Source organism: Pleurodeles waltl, chromosome 5 (assembly GCF_031143425.1).
Source record: "Pleurodeles waltl isolate 20211129_DDA chromosome 5, aPleWal1.hap1.20221129, whole genome shotgun sequence".
NCBI lineage: Eukaryota > Metazoa > Chordata > Amphibia > Caudata > Salamandridae > Pleurodeles > Pleurodeles waltl.
This window is the reverse complement of record NC_090444.1, coordinates 72,509,186-72,529,846: the sequence shown is the minus strand read 5'-3', so window position 1 is coordinate 72,529,846 and position 20,661 is coordinate 72,509,186. Positions and strand designations below refer to the sequence as shown.

Here is a 20,661-nt window from a genome sequence, read left to right as displayed (position 1 = left end):
ACATCATTTCAGTGGCCCAGCTCACGCACTGTACTCTGAAACAATCTACTCTTCACCACTCTATTCCACTCTGTACCATTCCGTGCTATGCAACTCCTCTCTGCATCACTTCAAGGCACTGCAATCTACCCTGCGCCACTCCATGCCACTGCATTCAACAACAATGCACTCTACACCACTTCACCCAAAACCAATACACTCTATGCCACTGCGCTCTATGCCAATCTACTCTTCACCACTGCACTGGGTGCCTCTATATCCTGAAACACTCTACGCTGCTGCACTCGACATCAATGCACACTACACCACTCTGCTCTGCTGCACTCTGCAACACTCTACTCTGCAACACTGCACTCTCCCCATTGCATCTATGCCACTGTACTCTACCCTGCACCAAACTTCTCTACGGCACTCTACTGCACTTTATGCCAATGCACTGTATGGGACTGCGCTATACACCACTACACTCTACACCCCTCTAATATACTGTGCACCATTGCACTCTGTGACACTGCACTCTATGCCAATCTACTCTTCACCAATGCACTCTGTGCCTCTATGTTCCGAAACACTCTACGCTGCTGCACTGTACACCAATGCACACAACACCACTCTGCTCTGCTGCACTTTGCAACACTCTTCTCTGCAACACTGCACTCTCCCCATTGCATCTATGCCACTGTACTCTACCCTGCACCACACCTTTCTACGGCAATGTTCTGCACTTTATGCCAATGCACTGTATGCGACTGCACTCTACACCTCTACACTCTACGTCACTCTAATATACTGTGCACCACTGCACTCTGTGACACTGCACTCTGTGCCAATCTACTCTTCACCACTGCACTCTGTGCCTCTATATTCTGAAACACTCTACGCTGCTGCACTCTACACCAATGCACACAACACCACTCTGCTCTGCTGCACTTTGCAACACTCTACTCTACAACACTGCACTCTCCCCACTCCACTCTATGCCACTGTACCCTACTCTGCACCATACCTCTCTACGCCACTCTACTGCACTTTATGCCACTGCACTCTATGCCACTGCACTCCACCCTGCACCACTCCACTCTGTGCCACTCCACACTAATGCACTCTACGCCTCTGCATTCCACGCCAGTGCACTTATACCACTCTACTATACCCCACTGCACTCTATGAAAGTCTACTCTGCCACATTGCATCCTCTACCACTGCACTCCCTGCCACTGCACTCTACCACTCCACTCTCTGCCACTGCACTCTACTCTGCACTACCCTACTCCACGTCACTCTAGTAGGTGACCAGGCATCCCAGATTTGCATGGACAGACCTGGTTTTTCATCAGCCGTCCCAGCAGATTTTGCCAAATTTGACTTGTGCTCCAGTTTTTTGAGAGGGTTAACTGAAAACACTGTGAGGTGCAGTTTTATGTGTTCCGAAGTAGGGTTGGTTAGCAGATGCTATAAGAAAGCAATTTAATTAACAGGTATGATACTAGGATTAAAATAGCATTTTATGTATTTTCTTAGTATCTATCCTGTGTTTCTATGCTGATGAGCTCTGTCATTCTATGGCACTTGGCTGCTGTAAAAATGTAGTCCTTCTTCTACTTTTGAGAAATGTCCTGGTCTTTAAAATCTGGTCACCATACACTCTCTGCAAATGCACTCTATGCCACTACACTCTGTGCCACTAAACTCTGCAGCCCTCCAGTCTACGCCACTGCACTGCAATGTACACTACACCACTCCACTTTGCATCGCTCCACTCTATGCTAGTTCATTCTTTGCCGCTCTACTCTATCTCGCTCCACCCTACAACGCTGCACTCTATGCCAGTCCACTCTGCAACACTCCACTCTATGCCACTTCATTCTTTGCCGCTCTACTCTATATCGCTCCACTCTATAACACTGCACTCCATGCCAATCCACTCTGCAACACTGTTCTATGCCATTGCACTATGCTCTGCAGCACTCCACTCTATGCCACTCTACTGCACTCTACACCAGTGCACTGTATGCCACTACACTCTACGCTTCTCTACTCTATATCGCTCCACTCTATAACACTGCACTCTATGCCAATCCACTCAGGAACACTGTTCTATGCCATTGCACTATGCTCTGCACCTCTCTACTCTATGCCACTCTACTGCACTCTACACCAGTGCACTGTATGGCACTACACTCTACGCTTTTCGACTCTGTATCGCTGCACTTTACAACACTGTACTCCATGCCAAACATCTCTAAGCCACTCTAATCTACTCTAAACCACTGCACTCTATCTATTACACCTGATTCTATGCCACTGCACTATGCTCTGCAGCACTCCACTCTATGCCACTCTACTGCACTCTACACCAGTGCACTGTATGCCACTAAACTCTACGATTCTCAACTCTATATCGCTCCACTCTATAACACAGCACTCCATGCCAAACGTCTCTAAGCCACTCTAATCTACTCTAAACCACTGCACTCTATCTATGACATCCGATTCTATGCCACTGCACTTTACTCTGCAGCACTCCACTCTATGCCACTCTACTGCACTCAACACCAGTGCACTGTATGTCACTACATTCTATGCTTCTCTACTATATATCGCTTCACTCTATAACACTGCACTCTATGCCAAACGTCTCTAAGCCACTCTAATCTACTCTAAACCACTGCACTCTGTCTATGACACCCGATTCTATGCCACTGCACTTTACTCTGAAACAGCCTATTCTCCGCCACTCTATTCCACTCTGCACCATTCCACGCTACTCCACTCCACTCTATGCCACTCCATGCCAATGCAATCTACCCTTCACCACTCCTCTTCACTCTATTCTACACTGCTACACTCATGGCCAATGCACTCAATGCCAATGCACTCTACACCACTTTACCCAAAATCAATACACTTTATGCCACTGCACTGTATACCAGGCTACTCTGCACCACTCAGTGCCTAATTTCTAAATAAAAAGGTGCCGGTGCCCAAAGCCCTCCTTAAACCTGCGGCTGCTGCAATTAAATGTGGGAACACGGAGTTCTGAGGCGGCGTAATCCTGAAGCCATCTCGGGCCTCTTTAATCCATTTACAGCCACTCCATGCCTGTTCAGATCACTCTTGCAGCTTTCTACTTTCTCCCATTGTGACGCTTTTTCGTTTTTCTCTTCCTCCGTCTTTCCTATATGTGTCTTTTGCTCGCAGGAAATGCTGTAGGCCGAAAAATAAGCTTCGGCCCTCAAAAATAAGTGCCGGTGCTCAGCACCGGAAACAACAAGCACAAATTAAGCACTGGCACCACTGCACTGTACATCACTATACTCCACTTTGCAACACTCTTTACCACTGCATTTTACCCCACTCTACACTATTGCAGTCTGTCACATTACTCTGCACCAATCCACACCACAGCTCTCTAGCCAAGTCAAACATCTTTATTTCCAAAACATAAATTCTTGCAGAAATATTACACATTACCCAGTTCATTCACAAACACAATTACAAATATCAGAAAATCAGCAATACATAACACTTAATTACATCAATTCCACCAGCACCTGTCATCCACCTATAATGAGCATGAAACGGTATAACATTTTACATTTCTTCTCACTAAGAGTCAGTAGAAAGTCTGCAGCCCATTATTACATACTTATGAACATTTTAAAAAGATGATAAATTGACCAGCGGCATGTAGCTCATTTTGCCAACTAAAACATTATCAAGTGCAATGTGCAAGGCCAAACCATCACAATCCCAGAGGTCCCATTCAGTCAACTTCCATAAGTACGCTAGTTTTGCCAGTGCTTGTTTGTACTGCCTTTTACTTGTGTTCCACTCATTGAGTCATTCCCTTGTGTCTCGGTGGTCTGGAGGTCTCTAGTAATGTCCCCATCACTGTCATTCCTCCCCCTGTTATTCTAGGGGCCTCACTTTGGATTATGCAGGGCATGCCACAGTCCATTAGAAGAATAGATTTCAATGCTCATACAAACTGCACGCAGTGGCGGCTGCCACTCAACGGTGGGGGCGGGACTGGGCGAGGGGGTGAAAAAGAAATCAAAAAAGTATTTAAAAAATGCTTCCCTTTGGGGGAGACGCGTTTGTCTCCCCTCTGTCTTCATCCTCTTGGTGCCTGCACACAAGCTCACAGCCAATCACGACGCTGCTGTCACCAGCATGACAGCAGCGCCATGATTGGTTGGAGCGGGCTGCGTCACGGCTCAGACTGGGAGTGGGAGTCTGGGCATGTTCTCCACTCGGCTGTGCAATACAGCTGGGTAGAAAACATGCAAAGTGCGCATGTCTGTATGGTCGGCCCAACATGGCCCACTTCTCTCTCCCTCCAACTGTGCCATCTCAGGACCACAAACATACAAAAACCTCAGACTGAAATACCCAGTGCAGTAACCATATAAACAGACAATTTAATATGAAATACCATAAAGAACCTCAGAGCTGTTCATAGCTAACATCATGCTGAAAACCATAAAACTGTGCATATATCTCTTAATCTCCATTATCCAATATATTCCTAAGCATTATGTCCAATAACATGATAACCACACCACAGTGGTCATCATACACAGCATGGAAACATTTCCCACACAGGAGCAAAACAAAACAACATCCTTCCAACCACACAACCTACACAGTGTAGCATTCAACTCATGTAGGCAAGCGCTTCAGTGGGTAGTTAGCGCTACATAAATGCAGCAATACAATACAATCTGGGGCATATAAGTAATATTTGCGAGGGCACCTTGTAGTTCCCTGTCTTGCCCTGACGTCCTCCACAGTACAGACTTTACTGTTTTTCCCCGGCCACTCTCACCTCGCAAATCATATATGTGTAAATATGGAATTTATTCCAACCACTCAATAACACATCTGGCAGTTTCTTTCTCAGGTATGGACTGACCAGTAGATTATTTTCACAGTTTTTGGTCTCTTCAAACCAATGTGTGGCATGTTGAATCTGGGCTGCTAAATAATACAGTATTGTGTCAGGTGCGCCAAGGCCCCCATCGTTGCATGGCAGCTTAAGTGGGGCCACTTTCACCTGGCTGCACCTGCCCACTCATATCAGAGAACATAACACAGCATCAAGGGCCAGATGTAGGAAAATTGCAAATTGCGACTTGCAATTTGCGAGTCCTTCCGACTCGCAAATTGCAAGTCGCAATTTGCAATGCAGAACGGTGTCTCAGACACCGTCTGCGAGTCGCTATGGGGTCGCAGAGACCCACCTCATTAATATTAATGAGGTGGGTCGCAAATTGCGGCCCCATACCGACTATGGGCACTCACTGACATGGAGGCCTGCTGTAGTCAGCAGACCTCCATGTTCGTGACTGCTTTTAAATAAAGCAGTTTTTTTTTTTTTTAAGTGTAGCCCGTTTTCCTTAAAGGAAAATGAGCTGCACTTAAAAAAAAAAAAAAAACCTTTAGTTTCGGTATTTTTTCAGGGCAGGGAGTGGTCCCTTGGACCACTACCTGCCCTGAAAAAATAGTTTGGGGTCCATTCACAAATTGGAAGGGGTCCGGTCCCATGGGGACCCCTTCCAATTTGCGAGTGGGTTACCATCCACTTCAAGTGGATGGTAACTGCGACACCATTTGCGACCGCATATGCGGTCGCAAATGGTATTGCATACCACTACGAATAGCAAATAGGAAGGGAACACCCCTTCCTTTTTGCGATTCTGAAATGCATTTTGCGAGTCGGTCCCGACTCGCAAAATGCATTTCTGCATTGGAAACACGCATTTGCGAGTCGCAAACGGCAGATTTTGCCATTTGCGACTCGCAAAGTGTTTCCTGCATCTGGCCCCAAGTTCCTTAAAGAAGGCACAATCAATTTTTAAATATGTACAAACAGTACTGGAGTAAGATGTTCTTTGCTACCAACATTCTTCCCACAATTGACAGAGATAATGTTTTCCAAAAGTCTACTGATTGTCATAAACTTGTCAAAATCCTACCCATTGTAAGCATATTTTGTGCATGTTTATGTTATTTTGTGGCCGTGCCACTTTTCGCATAATTATGGATTTGCTGCCTTTGCCACATAATCCCTCATTTGCTGCAGAATTTGCAGATTTTAACAGAAAAAAAAAAATTGCTTGCAGCTCAAACGGATCAAAAGTTAGAAAAAATGCAGGGACGGGTGTTGCTGTGCAATGGAAGGTACTTCGAAAAGATTGACTGTTCAAATTTCAGTTGCATATTGCTGAATAGAAAACTAGTATTGATAATGTGAACCCTGTGTCAAGACAGTGTTAATGTGTAAAAATGACAAAATAATGCACTGACACTATAAAAAAAATTCGCATTCGCATTTTCTTGCCACACAATTAGGTCGTCCTTTGCCACATATTAGCAGTAGCCCTGATGGTTAGCAATACGAATTCTTAACTTACAGAAACTTCTTGTCTCCCATTCTAATCCTAGGTTCAACAGGTCTTGTTTGTCCATGTCCTGTAGACACAATTGTTGTTTAGACATTAGTTGTTCAGTACTTAGTTGTAGAGACTTTTTAGTTGTTTAGCAGTAGTGGTTCAGGCAAGTAGTGGTTTAGACCTAGTTGTTCAGGATGTTTCCCATTTAGGATATGTGTAAATCTTCTTAATGTGGTGCAGTGTGCTCCTACCTGGGGTAAACTCGGAATGGGTATCGTGGATCAGTATGGTTATTACTTGTATAGTTCTGTTTGCAAGTGTTTTGCTGAGAATTTTAATGTCAGTATTCAACATTAATAGCAGGCGGTAAGGGGATTTAAACTATCAATGTTTCTTGCACAGTAAAATAAATGATACCCCTAGTATGATTCTTCATACACCTTAAAGAGCTTTTCTATTAGTGTGTCTGGCACCGGCTGATAAAAATCTGCTGGGAAACCATACCCACCCGGTCATTTACATTTTTGCATCTCTAGGAGTGTTTCTTTAATTTCTTCTGTGGCGAGTGGCGCCTTGAGTTGCTCTGCTCAGTGAGTTAAATTAATACCCTCACCTAGTTTGTAATTGATCATTCATTCCTTGTAATTGTTCAGATCCCTCTGCTAAGTATTCCTAGCATTTATTATTAATTTCAGTTCTAGAAATCACAGCTGTCCACTTTTTTTGCCTCAATCGAATAATATGTGAGTGTGTTTTCTCTATTTTCACTAATCAGGCTAACATTCATCCTGACGTGTCTCAGTCTCTGTAAGATTTTTGCCTATATGATGTCTTTTATCTATCTCTTGACTTCAATTATATCGCAAAGCTCCTCCAGGCCCTCAAATCTTTTTTTCTCTGGTTCTACTAGTTCCATTTCTTTGCTTTTGATTATGTTTTTACTCCATAAATCTGTGATACCCATCCTCCACAAAGAGCTACTTTGAAGGCTTCCCATTCTGTGGATCTACTCTGTATTGAGTTACTAAGCTGAAATAATTGGTCTTTTTAGGGATGCCATGCAGATATTGCAGTTGTGGCCATGACACGTACCAATGTTTTGTGCAATTGGGAGTGGTTTGAGAGGAACGTATTATGATTTATGGTGTTACCGAATTCCTCTAACTCATCTTATTTGACCAAAGTATAATGCAATCTACTATGTGTGTGAAAAGAATTAATATATTTTTACAATGTTTTTGGTGCCTCCAGGCATCCACAAGTTCAGTTTTGCACCGTAATTCCAGATCAGATGTCTCTATGCCTGTCTTGTAATGCTCCGTGTTGGATGCCTATCAAGTTGGCCATTTCATACACAAAATAAATCTAGACTCCAGTTGGAGGGAGAAATCAGAATATATCCCCATATAATGTTTTTCTTCCACATTGTGTGGATGAATATTCTCCAGGCACATTTCTATCCTATCTAATAGGCGTGGTACATGTATGTATCGCCCCTCTAGGTCAGCGTGTGTTTTCTGTGTCATTACGGTCATCCCCATTCCCAACTATGTTAAGGCTCCTCTTGCGTAGTTAGAGGACGTTACTGCAATCATTGGTCAAATTCTGTTTTTTTCCCTCCTCTGGTTTAAGCAGGTGAGTTTCTTGGAGTATGGCTGTCCCTATCCCATGTCATCATAGGTGCGAAAGCCCTGGGTACCACTTTGGAAATGCTTTCAGTCCTCCTACATTCCATGTGAGTAATTTTCTAGTTGTGTTTGCCATTTGCATAACTTTGTAGACTCCATCTATTGATGGTATTTGACTTACTGTTGAAGACAGAACAGAAATACCCAAAAGCATTACCCCTTCCCCAGGCTTGCACTCCAGCATAAAACAAGCCCGTCCAGTCCTGTATGAGTTGGCTCTGATTTTTCTTGAAGCACTTTCAATCCCAATAATTCTCCATCCCATTGTGTAACAGCATTGCTATGTACTTGGTCAACTCTAAAGCACTATAAATCCCTATTTCTATTTGCTGGTAAGCAGGAGTTCACCCAGCCCTGTAAAAGTGCTTCCCTCCCTGAGGGGTTCACTAATAATCACCAGCTCCCCTAACTATACATTGTGTGGGTCTAAGATCCAGGGTCACGCTATGTTTTCCCATTAGTGATTGAAATTACATGTTGTGTTAAACAGATGCTTCTAGAGCTTGCCCCAGTGCTGTATTACAGGCCACTATGCCCAGAAAGGTTGTGATATGTCATGACATCCAGTCTCATAATACATGACAGTAAAGCTTTTCAAAGAAGTGGCTCTTCCCAGCCGTGATAGTTGCAAGTTGAGCTGGAAACAACAATATATATTTCAGGTCCATTTTTCTCAGTATTGTTTTGCCCCTGCGGATGGTTTTCATTGTAATTTAACTTTATTGATGTAATCTGAGAAGATAGCAATTTTTTGATTATCTAGTTCAGGTCTTTCTATTTTTCTAACATGCTGTAATATGCTGTTGCTATCTCGTGGTTAAGGGTACTTGCGATCATGGCCCTTGGAGGAGAACCAGGTCGTGGTTTAGCCCTCAGGGCTCATTGGGCTATTTCCACTGTGAACACAGACAACAGGTCAGGAGGCTTTAATTTCTCAAGAATCCAGTGTTGAAACCAGTGTTGAAGATTTTTCCATGCCGTACATTCCACTTGTTCTGGGAAGCTTAGATGCTGAAGGTTATTCCTCCTTGAGCAGCCGTCAGTGTCTTTTTCCATTTCTCTTATGATTGAGTCTTCATCCATGTGACTTCCTCTTTCAAAGTGCTTAAGTCAGCGCATACATCTTTGGTTTGGACTTTCTGCTATTTTGTTCATATATTGTCTCAGCAAGTTTATCTAATTGAAGCAGCGTATATCTTTGCTTCAGGCATCCCTCTTGAATTCTGTTTTGCTGAGCGTACATCTGCAATTGACGTTTCTTTGGGTTTCAGCATGTTCAGATTCAGCATGGGCACCTTTCTGAAGAGTAGTTCTCTGTCAGGACGTCTTTAAGGTGGTATACAGAGTAATAGTGTTGTTCTGAACATCTTTGCCAGCTCTGTCTTTGCCCATTCTGACAACTGTCCTATGTATGGGTAATTAGCAAGAGTATAATTTCCAAGTTGTGTATTTGTGGGCACAAGTAAGTCTTTTTTTTACTATGTGATTCAGTCAAAGAGTTCCTCAGGTCATCATCATCTTTTAATTTGCTCCAGTTGTGTTACAGCAAAATGAGAAGGCTCTCAACTTCACCTTCTCAGTAATACTATTGTAAGTTTAGCCTCACTCCTCTGGTTTTGAGAGGTTGCAATATATTTAGGGCCAGATGTAGGTACAAAAAAATTAGCGACTCTCAATTTGCGAGCATGTGCGACTCGCAAATTGCGAGTCGCTAATAGGAATGCAGGTACAATGTCCGTGTTCAAATTGCGACTCGCACCCGGAGTCGCAACGCAGATAGCGAGTCTGCTGTCTGCGAGGTCGCTGTTTGCGACCGCGCAAAAAACGGACTCGCAATTTGCGAGTGGGTGTCGCAAATTGCGAGTACAATGTAAATTGATTGCAGGTGCTGCAGAACACTCCAGAAACCACTCCAGAACTCTCTGGAAACACTTCCTGGCACATGATGATGACATCACAGCCAGGAAGTTTACTAATACACCTGGGAGGAGGGAGGACCACACCCATTTTAAACTGCTGAACAGCCAACAGGAGGAACAGCAGCTACAATGGCAGATACACCCAGAAAGAGAAAACTGAAATTTTCTGAGAAGGAGCTGGAGGTGCTGACAGAAGAATGCTGTCAGCACTATGATGATCTTTTTGGAAAGGCAGCCCTCAATGTGCCTGACTCAACAAAAAAACAACTCTGGCTGGAAATTCAGGAAAAAGTGAACTCCCTGGGGGTCAGCCACAGGAGTGTGGATGAGATCAAGAAGAGGTGGTGTGACCTCCGCTCCCGGACCAAGGAGAGGGTGGCAGAAAGGCTCCGGGAGATGAGAGGCACAGGAGGGGGACCATCATCCGTACCACCACCCACACCCCTGGAGGAAAGGGTGCAGGAGACCCTGGAGCAGGAGGCAGTTACAGGATTCGGAGATCTGGACACCTCTGAGCCCACTACATCAACCGGTGAGTACCATGTGATATGCCTGTACCCCCATCAATGCCATACCCCCACCCACCATGTACACAGGGGCATGCACAACCAAGATAGCTCCATTTCAGGGTAGCAAACACCAGAATGATGCATTATGGGCAATGTAGTCAAGTAGGCAGTCAATAGGCAAATGTTTATTAGGAAGTGTGCAACAGATAGTAGACACTGACAGTCTGTTCCCCATGTCCCACAGGTCTCCCACAAGACACCACCACAAGCCACAGCAGCCAGGTGCCAACAGTCAGCCAGCCCCATGATGAAAGCACAGGAGCTGCCACCACTCCCACCTGCACCACCAACACTATCCCCTTGATGTCTACACCTGCTGCAACAGTGGTTCAGGAGGCTGCGCCAGCAACAGCCAGGAGTGCCAAGGTACAGCTCACAGGGCATCTACCGCTGCGCAGGCGACGCAGGTTGAGGAGAGCAGGGCTGCAGGCTGAGTCCGGGCGTCCATCCACCACCATGACCGAGGCACAACTGCTCCGTGGTCAGCGCCTGCAGAACCAAATGTTAGGGAGAATTAGTGGGGTTCTGCACCGCTTTGTGAGGAACAATGAGACCAGCATGCAGCAGCTCCATGCCCAATTGAACGTCATTGGCACAAACACTGGGGACCTGGCCCTGTCCATGCGGGAACTGGTGGCTGGACTACTGTCACAGAGCGAGGGTGGGCGGCGCAGGGACCGCCAGCTGCTCCAGAGGCTGGACAGGATGGCCTCATCAATTGGCAGACTGGCAATCAACACCACTGGGCTGTCAAGAAGGACAGTTGGCCTCCAAGTGGAAATGGGCCACTTTGCAGGGGATGTGGCAAGAGGCCTGGGCCGGATCACACATGTGATCGATTTAATGGAGGCACAGCATGTGTCCAGGGGTACAGGGGACACCCCCCAGGACAGCGAAGAGGGCTCCACTGTGAGCAGTGTCTCTGCCAGTTACACTAGGGTGCTCCGGAGTGGGAGTACCAGGCAGAGCACTGCAGAACAACCTGGGACCATCCAGGCTGGCAGAGGCCGCCGTAGGTCATAGACTAAACCCTGTCCCTGATGTTGGGGCACATGACGGCAATGTGCCCCTTGCATGGTTGGCTTTTTGAAGTACATGAACAGTTTGTCATTGTAAATAGTTCCATTTCTGCACATATTAAATAGTTTTTTTGTTCCACTTAACAAATGGAGTTTTTGGTCAATAGGTGAGTATGGTTGAAGTTGGCACATAACTTCCAAAGTATTCGGTTGCGATGTGTTCCCATCTCAGTCTGCCTTGATTTGCGATGCTCTGATCCCCATGATGGCGATGTGGTTGCTCCTGCTCTTCATCCTCAGAATCAGGGTCTGCAGGGGTGAGAGGTAGCCCACGTCGGGTGGCAATATTGTGCAGGATGGCGCATGCGACAACAATTTTGAATGCTGTAATGGGGGTATACTGGAGGGCACCTCCACTGCGGTGGAGGCATCTGAACCTTGCTTTCAGCAGTCCGAAGGTGCGTTCAATTATGATCCTGGTCCTCTTATGTGCACTGTTGTATCGCCTCTCGGAATCATTGCTGGGTGTTAAGAATGGAGTCATTATCCATGGCCGTAGAGCATATGCACTGTCACCTGTTGGGCACAAACATTACACTGTTAGAGAGTCCTGGTTGGTGTGCACATTGATCTGTGTGTATGTTTACGAGGTGTATGCTGCTCTACCTAGGAGGTATCCGTCTCCAAACTCCCCACGTTCCAGGCGTTGGTGTATCCCACTGTGCCTAAAAATGCATGAGTCATGGGTACTGCCTGGAACTTTTGCGACAATGTCAGTGATGACATAATGAGCGTCACAAACAACCTGAATATTCAGTGAGTGGGTACACTTTCTGTTGCGGAACAGATATTCCAGGTTAGCAGGGGGGCATATTTGAATATGTGTCCCATCTATGTCCCATCTACACACCTTATGACATGGGGAAAGTTGGCAATCCGGTAAAAGTCCAGCTTGGTGCTGTTAATTTCTGCCTCATTCCTGGGTAGGTATATGAGGTGAGACATGTGTGTGAGTATGGCATCTAGGAATGCCCTGAGGAACCTTGATAGTGCACTTTGAGATACCCCACCTGCCACAGCAATGACCCCCTGATAGCTCCCCGAGGCCAAGAGGTGCAGTGAGCATAGCACTTGCACATGCGTAGGGATGGCGCAGCCGCGCAGAGTCTGGCGTTCTAGCTGTGGTTTGAGTAATTCAATTAATTCTAGTATGGCTGCGCTGCTAAGGCGGTATTTGTCATAGATTTCTTCCTCAGTTTGCTGAAAAAGAGTCTGCCTTGTTCTGTAAATCTTCTCCTGTCTCTGGCTCCTCCTCCTCCTCTGCTGGGCTGCGTGGACTCTCCTCCTCACTGCTATCAGGTATATCTCCGCCATCTTGAGTAACCCAGATGCCTTCTGGGTCTCCTTTTATACTTTGGTAATGATTACCACCTGCTTTGAGTTAGTGGTAAATGGGACATGCAAACTGGGCTATTTGCGACTAGTCGCAATTTGCGAGTTGCAAATGCATATGGTTTGCAACTCGCAAATTGCGACTTCCTATTTGCGGGTCGCAAAATGGGGTCGCACATTTTGCGAGCCGGTAACGGCTCGCATCGCTTTTTGCGGGTCGGAAATTGGATTTTTGCATCCCATTTCCGACTTTGCGCAGTCGCAAATAGCGATTCGGGCCATTTGCGACTCGCAAAACTTTGCTACATCTGGCCCTTAGTACCCTCAGTATTTTTGTTGCAATTGCGTTCTATTGAGGCCACTCTAAGGAAAAAGTCCCGCTCAATAGGTTTACGGGATGAATCGACAAACTGCACCATCCCCAGGTGCCTTTAAACATTATTCAGCAACATCACAGGAGCCACCGGAATAGGAATATAGCAAGGGGAAACATCTTTTGTATTTCCCTCTCCCTTCAGGCCCCTGCAAGGGCCCCCGTGCTGTCCAACAATGTCCACAGTGACTGTGTTCAAGTGGAACCAGCAACCATCCGTCCTCCACCCAGTCTCCCGCTCCACACCCCACACACCAAAGACACCATGCTGAGCCCTTGTAGTCCAAGAGGCCCACGCGGCACCCCTGTACTACTCCTCGGTCTCTTGTTCCTCGACCTGTTAGGTTCAGCCTTTGCAACCCTAGGGTGCCAGAATGAGCTCTCACACTACAAAGTTTTTTGCAGCACTGGTTTTGGGTCCAGCACCTTTCAGGCTCACAAGTTCAAAGGTCTGTTGCAAGCTAGGCTGTGGCAGCATCATGGTGCACTCCACAGGATCAGCTTGAAGCACATTTTCTGCAGGTTTTCCTTTTTGGAGTTCAGCAAAATGCTGTCTTCATCCCTGTCCATAAGTTGCATGTTGTCATGATCTTTCTGGACATAATCGGCCAAGGATTATAAAAAAGTCATAACAGGGCGGTATGAGGATCTCTAATGGCACGTCTTGTCAGGCCATGCCGCCTGTTCACCTCCTCTTTAGCTGTAAAAGAAATATAAAACATAAATAACAAACTTCTTTGTGAGCTTTAGTAAAGTTCCTGCCCTCTTCATTTTAGCACAGACCCTTTCTGAATCCAAGACCACCTTAATCATGCAATTGTTCTAAAACACTCTTGTATTTTTGTGACAAAGTCCTGCATTAAGCAGTCAAGAACCCCTGTTGTCTGTAAATGATATCACTACCTCTCATTAATATATTAATTGTGGTTGAGGATGGTTGCTCCCACTGTGCTGGTTGAGCCTGCCTTTCCCCTGGCTCCAGAGTTTGTAGTAAATAAATGCATCTGTTGTCCAGAAATACCTCCCTTGGAGAATCTGACATCTCCATGCTGCTGACCACACAGTTCACAGGTATGATCTATACAGATTCTCCCAAGCTGGAGAGTCTACTCAGGTCCTGAGGTTCACATTCCCTAGACATTTGATCCCAGGTGCTGCTCTCTGCCAACCACCCTCTATCCACCTGCACCACAGTGGACAGCCAATCACGGTTAAGACCCACCTGGTGCTGTGCGGGTATAGCCTCTCTTTTTGGGCCTGTAATAGCTTGATGATCTAAAGTGCTGCAATATACCCTGTAAATGCTGCTTTGTCACGTACATCCTGTTCTTGGCTTCATGAACATCCCATATATAGGACAAGGATGATCACTGGAAAAACTAATACGCCGGGCTTTAACGTACTCATTCACAAATGGTGTTTATATGCATAAATGCTATTTAATACATTAAAAAAACTCTTTTGGTGAGGATATGGATTGGAGGGAGGCCAAGGTGGCCCCACTGAAACTTGCCATCTTAACCTGCTTGAGACGTATTTAGTTGAGCTACTTACATACTGCGTATTTCACAACCCGACAATTGTGGCACGCAAAAAGACTATCTGCCCCCTCCTGCTTCATGTGTGCAGAGTGCAATCCTGATTTTTACTTTGTGATTTGACAATGCCCTAAAATTACAAAATATTGGCTGGCAATAGAAATATTGGCTGGATCCTAGGACAACTGGTAGAATTTTCTCCTAGAGTGGTCCTACTGGGGATTCTCAACGACATGGACTGCGCCTTGGGGAGCGGACTTTGAGAGGGGCACCAACAAACATGACAACAAGGGATATAAATGGCAGTCAGCAATGGACTGGTGTGCAGAGCTGAAGGAGCCAGAGGAAGTCCCTTGCAAACACTGCAGGATTTGGGATGATGGTGGTAATACTACGGACTTATGACTAAGGGGGTCATTACAACCCTGGCGGTCCAAGACCGCCAGGGCTGTTTTGACGGAAGCACCGCCAACAGCCTGGCGGTGCTCCTCAGGATATTACGACCGCAGCAGAAGCGCCGCGGTCGCACCGCTGGGGCCAGCGGTTTCCCGCCACAATGGCCCGGCGGTTTCCCGCCACAATGGCCCGGCGGTTTTAATCCGCCAGGGCAGCGCTGCTTGCAGCGCTGCCCAGGGGATTACGAGTCCCCCTACCGCCAGCCTTTCCCTGGTGGTTTGAACCGCCAGGAAAAGGCTGGCGGTACGGGGAGTCGCGGGGCCCCCTGACAGGGCCCCGTGCAGCTTTTCACTGTCTGCACCCGTCGCACGGCCGCAACACCGCCGGCTCCTGTGTTGTGGGCAAGATCCCCGCTGGGCTGGCGGGCAGAAACCAGGTTTCCGCCCGCCGGCCCAGCGGGGATCTCATAATGGCCGCGGCGGGAGTGTGGCTGCATTGGCGGCCGCCCGCCAAGGTCGTAATGAGGGGCTAAATGTTTTGTAAATCAGGGAAATGCTCATAGAGGTACTAAGGCTGTAAAAGATGGAGTTTGTACGGGATACTTCCTGATTTCTTTTTGTTTTAAAAAACAATAATGTTGATTCATAGAAAAAAAATATTGATTTTGCCAGTACTGGGAAGCAAGAAGCAAATATGTATTGCTTTCTGTGTACAATGCTTATAGGAGATAAGGAACTGAATGTAATAACCTTATGATTGAGCGTACTTTACAGACATTGTCAGGATTCTGCCATCCTGCCAGTAGGTGTCTCTCACAAGAGCCTTTAGGAAACCACCCTTTACATCAGTAAAGGACATTATGTACATCTTTACTTAGTAAACTTAGCTATGTTTTCCATCCAGGTGTCTGTGCTCATGGACCTTGTAATCCCATCTGTTGTTAGAGTCTTCCTAGATCATGACTTGGTGGTGGATCTCTGTTTCCTAGCTTGATTCCTGAAACCCACGGTTATTCAGACCGTTTTATATCTGTATTCTTGACTTCTCCCTCTTTTAGCTCTGATACATACCCTGTTTCCTGTTTCCTGTTGTGTGCCTCCGGGTCTTTGCTGTTCTTTCACTTTCCAAGTCCTAGTTCAGCCTTCCCTTCATTGGTGGGTCCCTGATTTCTTGCTCCGGGGTTATTCCCTGCACCCGGCTCCCTCCCTGCACCTGCGCTCTCCCACTGAGGGTCAGGCTGTTTCAGCCGTGTGAGCCCCAAGTGCAGCAGCTCACAACTGACTTGGTTGTTGCTCATAACCTGTCATATCCCTGCTGCTGTATTTCCTTGTTTGCCGTTTAATTCAGCTTGTTTCTCTTGTGTTCATGCCTCTGTTTCCTGTGTTGTCATTGTTCCTAGTCTTGTCTGCAATTTTCCTGATCTGTAAAGTTACCTGTAACTCCTTGCCTTATGTTCTGTTTGTTCTAGTCTTGAACCTGACCTTTACTCCAGTCCTGCCTTTCTGAGCCCAGTTCGTGTTTCTATGTTTTCATTGCCTTATGTTCTGTGTATTCCAGTCCTGAACCAGACTTGATTTCCGTCCTGCTTTTACCTGAGCTCAGTTTTTGTTTTGGTGTTCCTTGTTCTGTTCCCTCTTTTCCTATCTTGTGTTTACATTGTAATCTTGGTTATCATTGCTTCCAAGGGCGCCAGTTAGAATCCATTGCTTGTGCCTTTGGCACAGAGAACCTCCCAGCACTCTTTCACCATAGGAGCTGCTGGGTGTGACCCCAAACTCTGAGAGATTAAATTGTTCCTTGCTTTCTTGTAAGATCTGTTTACCTTCCAAAGAGATCTCTATCCAAGGGGCATGCAAACTATCATTTATGATAGTTTCTCTATTATTTCCAATGTGCCATTTTGTTCTAGTATTAAAGTTATCTTCTAATTTTCCCTTTGCAGGTTTTTCAGTTTCCTCCCCAGCATCCTCCTACCTGCTCCACTCCTCAGCTTTTGCCCTTCCTTTCTTTCCAGTTCTGAGGTGTTTACTTGTATATGTTTACCCCTCCTCTGAAATGTCCTTGCAGAGAGCACCCCACAAACTGTTGTCAAATCCTGTTTTAAACTCTTTCAGACCCCCTCTTATCTAGTGCACGGGTTCCCAACCTGTGGTCCGGGAGGTCTGCGTCCTCAGGGGGCCAATGACTGCTTAGAAAATTAACTGATATCAACAGATTAATAAACTGTATATAAATAAAATGCTTAAATGTACAACTGAAAATTTTAAAACATACTATAAATGTCAAGGAATTTGAAATTGGAGGCTAAAAATTAAATTAGTATCCTCAGATTGATTTGTGGGAGCAGTGAAGGTGCATCAAACAGAATATAGTATGGACGATGTGTGGCTTCAATTGAATATAGAAAAGCTCCAACCTTCCTATGAATTTTTTTTTGTTTTTTTTACTTGTTTGCAAATTAAATAAAAAGTGTTATCATTTGTGTATGCGTTTGGTGGAATACTTGTTTCTGTTTTTGTGTATGGTTTTGCAGTTCCAATCATCAACATTGTTAAGGCCGGTGTCCCCAGTTTCTAGTAATGTCTCAATGGGGGTTCCCGATTCCAAAGATTTGGTGGGGACCCCTGGGTTCCAGTAATGATAAAGTGAGGGTCCACAGAAGTAAAAATGTTGGGAACCACTGATCTAGGGAACTCAGCCAGTTAGCCCCCTGAAAGACATAAAATCGTCCATCCTGAATTTCAATAAAAGCGCTTCCTAGAAGGTGGAATGATACATCAAATAGCCAAAAGGAAGAGATGATAAAGTATCACTCTTCTGGGAATAGCCAAAGCTCGCTTTATGTATATTTCAAAGAATTGGTTACAATACATCTGCAGACAGCCGTGTTCTGAAACCAAACCTTTAAAAACACACAATTCATGCAATTAATAGTTCTTTTCTTGTGCTCTGTGTGTATGTATGTGGTAAAGTTAAGAGAGTTGATAAGTAAGACAGCAAATGCAATCCAAGTAGGTGGGTTTTAATCATTGGAGGTGGAAACACAATTGTTTTAATTGAAGTCTTCACATTATGCAGAAGGTAATAGATTATGTGGTAAATCCATAGTTAATGTGAAATTTATTGCAATATCAGAAAACCACAACACCCTGTTTGCAAATATTGGGGTACTTTGCCCTTTACAAGAATTTTGCACATTTATGTTCGAACATTTCATTGATATGGATTTTGACGATAACCAGTTTATTGGCCTTTGCAACCCCCTACTCTCTGCCACTCTCAGGGCCTCATTTACAAGGCCTGTGGCGCAGGGCAGCGGAGCAAGTGGCTTGGTGTGCCGCCCTGAGCCACAGAGAAAGGGCAGAAATGGGCATATTACAAGATACGGCGCATTTCTGTCCTCTCCCCCTGCACTGGTGCACAGTTTGCTGCCCTGCGCCAATGCATGCACCTTTGCACCACAGTGCAAAGGTGCCTGTGTTGTGGGAATGATTGTTTTTGTGCAGGAAGGGACACCTTCCTGCACTAATACAATCACAAGAGGTGTTTTCCTCTTTCTATGTGCGCTGCAGAATGCATCACTCTTACGCCACTCCTGAGGCAGTGTAGGAATCTGACACATTCCCAGACTTGTAAATTTGGGAATGCGTCTGATTCCTTCGGATGTTGCGTGGGAACACCCCAAGCAACACCAATGGATCGCCCCTTTCACAGTGTTATGCGTGAAGAGGGTCCATATTCACAAGGCCATGAAAAGCGACACAAGGTGGCTTTGTGTGGCCTTGTAAATATGGGCTGGCAAACTGCGCCACAAGAGCATCAAAAACCTGAAGCTCCGGTGGCGCAGTGTGTCTGAAAGAGTTATATATGAGTACCTACTCATTCACAAGGCCCTTGCGCCACCGAAGCGTCACTTTTAGCAATGCTCCAGTGGCGCTGTGTCCTGCTCCATATCTAGAAGGTAAAAACAACAAGTGATGGACGGAATGCTGAACATTGTCAAACATTCACCCCCAGTACAGTGATCTGGGCCTAAATCCATCGTTTTTTTGCTGCCCATGCCATTCCAGTTTGGACCCAGCCATATGCAAATCAGTCTTGACCCTGTTCACATATCTAGAAGGTGGCGTTAAGCCACTTTACGTCGTTTAACGCAGCCTTGTAAATATGGGCTGCCGAATGCAGTTTTCCTATAGCAAAGGGGGTGCATTGGGTGTTGCTATGGGCGTACCCACCCAACGCACATTTCTTTTTTAATGCTGCCCCAGATTTACAAGAAATGGGGTGGCGTTAGAGTGGCACAACAAGGGAAAATACTTTTATTTCTCCTCGTTTTTTGCTCTTTCTATGTGTTCTGCATTCTGAAAATCGCCATTAATGACTGTTTATGTACATAAAGGAGACCCTTGCTGGCGCAGAGGAAAACACAGGGATGCGTCGTATTCTTGTAAATACGGCGCATCCCTGCGTTTTGGAAATTATGCAGCTCGGTGCAGCAATATTGCTTGTGGCAGCGTGCTGCGCCATTCCCTACTAAATGAGGCCCTACGTTTCTGTAAACAAAAAAAAAAGAATGAATTCTACAGTTCACATGAGACAGTCTCACAATCGTGCAAATTGGTGTTCAGCCGACCAAGGTGAATGGTTTAATGAGGACTTTGGAGTTTTCCCCAGTTTTCCCCAATTTCCGATACATAATTTTTCATGCGGTTTCCATGCAATCTCCAAGGTATTGAAATTCCAATACATGTGATGCCGACTGGTCCCTTCTCCAAACACCATCTGCACATTCTATGACGATGCCTCGCCAAACACCTGCTTTTAGAACTTGGCACCTTCGAATTCCCATCATTTTTTGATTGGTTTACAAAACATATATATGGGGAAAAAAGTTAGTTCAACAAATGGTTTTATTCAAGGTTCCTTTGTATTGCTATGTAAAACCTTGCTGCGGGGGAGAGTGAGGTGTGCAGGGAGGGGAGTATGAGGGCTGGGTGGAGAGTGGGAATTATTCCCCGGCTGAGTACATTTTCACCAGCAGACAGTGCCGGCTTTAGGGCAGTGCGACAGGTGCAGCCGCACTGGGCGCTGACCGATGGGGGGAGGGGAGGGCAATGACCTCAGGAGGGATGCGTTGTGTTGATCAATAACTTACGATTAAAAAGCACCTGCTGCAGGGTTCCTTGTGGTTCACCATTGAGGCAGCAATGAAAAGGTCAAGATCATTTTGTGGTTAATGTTCCTGCTAGAGATCAGAGTTTTGTTTAGTGGCCGTTTTGACTTGCTGTAAAGTAGCGCAGAGGGTTAATATGCCTGTTGCAAAGAACAGATCTGTATTTTATGTGCATAACTGCAGGGGCAGCTGACGC

At 45.7% G+C, this 20,661-nt stretch overlaps 1 protein-coding gene and 1 long non-coding RNA gene across 2 annotated transcripts in view; one reads left to right on the top strand and one right to left on the bottom strand.

Moving 5' to 3' along the window:
* Positions 1–20,661, top strand: part of LOC138295359 (exostosin-1-like) — an 854,232-nt gene that overhangs the window by 579,012 nt on the left and 254,559 nt on the right. The window lies entirely within an intron of this gene.
* The window catches only part of LOC138297212 (uncharacterized), a 246,792-nt gene that overhangs the window by 155,170 nt on the left and 70,961 nt on the right, over positions 1–20,661 (bottom strand). The window lies entirely within an intron of this gene.